This window comes from Urocitellus parryii (assembly GCF_045843805.1).
Source record: "Urocitellus parryii isolate mUroPar1 chromosome 16 unlocalized genomic scaffold, mUroPar1.hap1 SUPER_16_unloc_2, whole genome shotgun sequence".
Taxonomy (NCBI): Eukaryota; Metazoa; Chordata; class Mammalia; order Rodentia; family Sciuridae; genus Urocitellus; species Urocitellus parryii.
Window position 1 is genome coordinate 110,313 of NW_027551780.1, and position 6,658 is coordinate 116,970.

A 6,658-nucleotide genomic window follows, 5' to 3' on the forward strand; every position below is an offset into this window, starting at 1 on the left:
TCTTTCTTGTCCTATATTTAATAACACAATTTAAGAGTGAATGGTGCCACTCCATACTGTGTGCTCTGCCCATGAGAAAATTTCAAGTGAGAGGTCAGTGGTCCTGTGTCACCTTCCCATGAAAAGACCAGTGAATCTGATTGTGGTTTCCTTCTTCATGCCCCAACGACAAGGTAACAAGAATTGTCCATATCTAGGTAAGAAGAATATTTGTATCCATTAATCTTCTTTATTTTCATTATTCACTTAAACATTATTGTTGCCCTTTCCCTAATAATGAAAGTGTCTGAAAGGCCTTTGATTATATATGCCACATTTTTATCCATTCATCCAATGAAGGGGGTCTAGATTGGCTCCACAGTTCAGCCATTGTGAATTGTGCTGCTGTAAACATTGATATGGGGTCATGGCCAATGCCCTTATTTTTCTCATGCACATCTCCTTGCACATTACTGGGCACAGACCTAAGCCGACTAACCTGCCCATAGGTCTCCTGGTCCTAATCCACCTGGTATTTCTATTCATCAATGGCTTCATAGCTGTGGACATTTTTACACCTCAGGGGGACAGGTGGGGTAACCTGACATGTAAATTTCTCATCTACCTGTACAGGTTGATGAGGGGCTTCTCCATCTGTGCCACCTGCCTCCTGAGTGTCCTCCTAGCATCACCCTCAGCCCCAGGAGCTCCTGCTTGGCAAAGTTCAAACATAAATCCTCACGTCACAACCTGTGTTTCCTTCTCTCCCTGTGGTTCATCTATTCATCCTTCAGTAGCCACCTCTTCATCTCCATTGCTGCTACCCCCAATTGGACCTCAGTCAACTTTATGTACGTCACTGAATCCTGTTCCTTCATTCCCATTACCTTCTTCCTGTGTCACAGCTTCTCCACCCTGGTGACCTTCAGGGAAGTCCCCTTTATAGGAATAATGGCCCTCTCCAATGGATATATGGTGGCTCTCCTGTGCAGGCACAAGGGGCAGTCCCAGTGTCTCCACAGCACCAGCCTGTCTCCAGTGTCATCCCCAGAACTGAGGGCCACCCAAACAATCCTGCTGCTCATGAGTTGCTTCATGGTCATGTCCATCTTGGACAGCATTGTCTCTTATGTAAGAATCGCACTGAAAGATGATCCAATATTTTACTGTATCCAGATCCTCATGACCCATAGCTATGCCTCGCTCAGCCCTTTGGTGTTCATTTGTACTGAAAAAATGAATAATTAGTATTTTCAGATATATGTGGGAGAACACATTAAACATTTCAGTAGCCAGTGGTGGATAAGTTCTGTTATGGTGAGAAACTGTGCTGAATTTGAAGTGATTTATCATGAAAGAGTGTGTAGAGTCTGGTTTAAATGCAATGCAAAGTCTCACTTCCTCTGTTAAACCATCCACTTGGCCATACGTGGATGGTAAGTACATAAAAGAGAGCCAAACCATGTGCCTCTCCAAGATATTACGGGGATGTCATGTTTCTCACTGGATCCTTAATAGGGCCTGTGAGTTGAATGTCACTTATCATAACCTGTGCTATTCTAAACTCTGTATAGATACACAACAGTTCCAATGCTTCTCAGATATTGCATCATCTTCATTAACTGTATTTTTCCAAACTACATTTTTAAACATATTCCACCATAAAATATCACATGATCCAGCACACAAACACAGTTCTCTCTCTCTCTCTCTCTCTCTCTCTCTCTCTCTCTCTCTCACACACACACACACACACACACACACACACACACACATGTTCTACATGCAGGGAGTCAAACACTCATGTCCACATCATTGCTCCTAAAACCATGCTTTAAATATTCAAACATAGAAACAACTCAACACCTACAACCATAAGAATATGTAAACAATACGCAATGGCCTTTGCAGACTCTGGAATATCATCAACTCTTAAAATGGAAGAATATTCTGGAGCACAGGGCCTCCTAGCTGAGTCCTCAAGTTACTCAGTGAAGCCAGTTTTGTCGCAAATGAACAAACATTGTATAAATGTACTTAAAGAAGGTAGGAGTTAGAGTGGGTAGAGTGACAGAGCAGGAACATAAGGGCGTACCAGAGACCAAGACAGGGGGCAGCGGGGCACTGTCCCTTGGTACGTGGAGAACCTCTATTCAGTTAGGAAGTGAGTGTTGTCATGGGTGGTGGTGGCTGTTGTGCAATAATGTGAATAGATTCAAGGCCACTTGACTGTATTCTGAAAAGTGGTCAGAATGTTTATGTTATATATATTTCATCCTCATAAAAGTGTTTTTAATTATCAACTCAGTTGTGGAAAACATTCTTTCTGAAACTATAAAATAAGGGATAAGACTCTAAACGTGCCGCAGGGTCACTTGGTGAGCTTTGAAACATCAGAGCTTATTTGTCCCAGTGATTTGAAGATTGGTTTTGAAAAGCTCACTTATGATCTCAGCCTCTCCCAGGAGAGGTTTTTACCATGCGAATACTGATAGACACAACTGTGGGCCGCTCAGTTTTCAAAAGACGTTCAGCATCGCAGTGGGTAGCTCCCATGTTGAGGCTTTCTGGGTGTGAGGTGCATGCGGTCAGAACACCAGGTTTAGACAGTAAGTCACACGTGGTAGTTTACCAATCATGAAAGCAGTGCTGTAAAATTATGCATTTGTCATCTATTATCTTTAATTAAAAAAAATTAGCCAAAAAATACTCTCAAATCAAATGTCTTTATAAAAAAATGTAAGTAGTAAAGGAAGCAAAGAATATGAGACTAAACATTTTAAAAATCAGAAAAGGAACATAGAAAAGAGGAGAAAAGGGGACCAAAGGATTACAGGACAGAACAAAGTGGCTGTTTAAATTATTATGAATCAGTGTTAAGTCTGAATCAATGAAACTCCTCAATCAATTGATATTGGGCAGCTGAGATCATACTAACAGCAACACAATCTTAAGACTGCACATCAAGGTGTAGCTGTAAACCAGGACAAAAGGACCCAACAGACATGCAGAATATGCCACCAAGGGCAGAATACACTACTCTGATGTGCTTAGAGCAGCACTCCCAAGAGGACACACACCAGGTCACAAACAAGCCTTCTAGATCTTAAGGACACAGATATCCTATCAAGTATATCAACAAGCACCACAGAGTGAAGATAAAATTAAAGATTGAAAACTGTCAATCCCAACTACACGGAAATTAAACAACACCATTTAACCAGTCACGCAAGGAGAACTCACAAGTGAAATCGGAAATTTCCTTGAGAAAAACGAGGATCAAAGTACCACCTACTAGAACTTAGGGGGTGCATCAGGAGGATGTTGCAGAGATGTGTAGCAACACGTCTCCATTCACATCCAGATTGAAAAAGAGAACCCTATACACACACAACCTCGGAACACTGAGGTTGGAAACTGGAACAAAGCAACTATTGTTAGAGAAGAGTGAACCAGTAACACAACACACACCACCTCTCCTAAAAAATAGCCCAGAGACACGGGATTTCATGATGGAGGGCTACACATTAAACAATTAGCTCTAAACTATCTTGATCTCCTCCAAATTCAACACTTTGAAAGCATCATCCATGGTGAAGGCCTGGGGTTTATCCATGGGACACAGGTGGCTCAGTACATGCGGATCAATTATAGGGACACCCAGTAGCATAAAAATTCCAAGGAAGGAGAGACACTGTCTCATGAGCGACATGTTCACATATGTATAAACACTAAAGATCTTTCATTCCTATTAAAGTCCCCATGATGTTCTTCATATAAATGTCCCACTCAATCTTACTGCCACAGACTCTAAGAGGGGATGAGGGATTGACAGCACACGTTCTATTGGTTCAGCACCTAAGGGACCTTCTAAGGCAGCTGTCCCCTACCAACATCTGGCCAAATTCTCCCAACACCACGAAGCAGAGATCATCATCCCCATTTTACAAATAAAGAAACTGAGGCTTTTTCAAAAGACAAAACCATGCAGGAGACACTCCCAAAAGGAACTCTCAGGTCCCACAGATTTTTGGGGGGCCTGAGGTTTGTGGAAAATCCCAAGACTTATAGGCATTTGCCCTATGACATTCTTAAATGCATCTTGCAAAACGAAGGCTTTATAGAAGCAAGTGATTGATTGTGTATGTGTACCTTACATACCGCAAATGTATACTTTAAATGTATATTTTAAAATGTATTTTTTATAAGCAGTAAACCAGATGGGACCTTGTAAGCCTGTAATCCCAGCAGCTCAGGAAGCTGAGGCAGGAGAATTATAAATCTAAACCCAGTCTCACCAACTTAGGAAGACCCTGTCTCAAAATAAAATACAGAAAAAAAAAAACTGCTGGATATGTGGGGGACTGGTTAAGCATTGTGGGTACAATCTCCAATGCCCCCCACCCCCAAAAAAGAGATAAAGAAAAAAAAGGTGTCACCCACTGTTATGATTTTGGATGCAATTTTATTTTATGATCTCTTTTCAGATAGCAAGGAATACACAGGCTCACACATTTGAATTGAAACTTTTTTTTTCTAGAAGCCAGAGCACATTACTTGATCTTTCTGCAGTATTAGTTCAGTAGAACACTAACGGAACTCATCGGGTGGGGATGCTTCTGATTGAATTCTATTTCATAGCTTATGAAAATCAGAACCCAAAAAAGAGAAGAAAATACCCCCAACATTGGCAAAGATTCCAGAAGCATCCCGGTAATGATAGTTGTAGGGAGAGGTCAAGGCTGAATTCAGACCCTCATCTCACTTGGGGATCTAATTGTGTATTTTGCTTTCCAAGAAGATGGACCCAAAACACTCTGGGCAGAGTGTAATAATCCTCCCTTTCCTGGCGGGAAAATTTATTCCATGCATCAAATTCACTGAGTTACACTAAAACTAATTGCTTCTCTTAAGAGGAATCTTGAAAGTTTTCCAGGAACCAAGCTGATGAGCACAGAGACCAAGGCTGTGGTTTCAGGGAGAGTTTACGCGCAGCTCTGGGGCCACCTCGTGTCCAATAAGCAGCTCAGCACATCCAACAGGGGGAAATGAGACTAAACCCAGGGAGCACCAGGTGGGATAGGTTGACAAATGTCCTTGGAAGTTTGGGGGACACATGGGGACGCAACTACAGAAGGCGGCGAGGGACAGCTCCTGAAGGAGACCTTTATCTCAAGTAGGAGGGTCTCGGGGCAGCTGAGTGACACGGTGAGAGTTGACAGTGTGACAACTCAGCAGTGGAAACGTCCCCATGTAGGGTGTCAGTACATCAGGGACCTAAAGGAACCCCCGCCTGTTTGGCGCCTGCGCAGTTCTGGTGCCACCTAGTGTCCGAGGCCTGCTCAGCGCCTGAACTCTAGAGCCAGACCAGGAACAGAAGGGGACAATGGGACTCCTGGCCAGGGGTCTTCACCTGTGTCCTCACTGTCCAGGGCAGAGCCTGCGACACGGAGTGTTGACTGTTTCATAAAAGACAAAACTGTCCAACTGTCGCTGTCACCCCTGCGCCCCCACACCCCGCCATACGGTCCCTTAGAGACCCAAGGGCTGTGCTGGCCTCTGTGCAGCCTGAGAGGCGGTGTCGCCCATGTCCTGCTCACAGCTGCAGTGAGTCCCCAAGGTCTCCGTGGCAGGGTCAAGGCCGCTCCAGTCCGAGCTTCTCCCCGTGCCCAGGGCCAGGACGCCCTGCCTGGGTCAGTGCGGGGCACCACAGGGACCAAGCCAGGACCAGTTTCTCGCCCAGAAACCAATTCTCCAAGGCGACATCCCAGGACCCTCGCAGAGACCCCCAGACCCCAACCCACCTGGACACACGGAGAGTTCCCCGCATCCATGAGGAGGGACGAAGGAGGCTGCACAGCAGGTCCTCAGCCTCCCTCGGCGGCCTCCCATGTGAGTGGGTAACTGTGTCCCAGTAGAACGGACTCTGGGGTCACATCTCGGGCCGCGGAGCACCAGGACCCGCTCCCCGCTGGGTCCATGGCGACCTCTGACGGGATTTCAAGACCCACCCGCCTCTCCGGTTTCTTCACCTAGTGCGCAAGCGCCCATCTCGCCCTCAGCTCCCCTGGGGAGCCCGGGGTGGGGCGCGCCTCCCACATCATTCCTCTGGCCCAGGCCCCCTCTGCTCTTAAGGGTGGGGTTCCACTCAGCCCCGCTCAGCTCCACCCCCAGCTTGGCCCACTAGCCCGGCTCCATTCAGTACCACAAGGCTCCGCCCCCAGCTCTACCCATTCACTGGGCTCCCCTTGCTCTGCTCTGAGCCACCTGCATCCCTAAGCCCCGCCCCCCCAGTCTGCTGGGTGGGGCTCCACTCACTCTGCTCTGTTCCGCCCCCAGCTCTGCACATTTTCTAGGCCCCGCCCCACCCACTGCTCCTAAGGTTTGGCCTCCCAGGACCCAGCTCCTTTGGCTAAACCTGACAGGCAGACAATAATGCTTCTCAATGACTTCTCAGTGACACTTCCACCCCAGAAGGAACTTGGAGAGGAGTCCCCTGCTACAGGTCACCAGATAGAGGTGGGAGATGAGGCTGGTGGGAACCTGCCTGTCTTCTGCTGCCAGTTTGCATCCACAAAGCAGGAGTGAAGCCTGCCACTGTGGTCCCACAGGTGCTTCCTGGTTTGCACGTGAGGTTTCACACAGGAAGCACCAGGTCCAGTCTCCTTATGGCATTGCA

General features: G+C 46.5%; 1 pseudogene; it reads left to right on the forward strand.

Annotated features, from left to right (window-relative positions):
* The first annotated feature begins 406 nt into the window (after window positions 1-406).
* Window positions 407-1,227, forward strand: LOC144251506 (vomeronasal type-1 receptor 92-like; annotated as a pseudogene).
* Window positions 1,228-6,658: the final 5,431 nt, after the last annotated feature.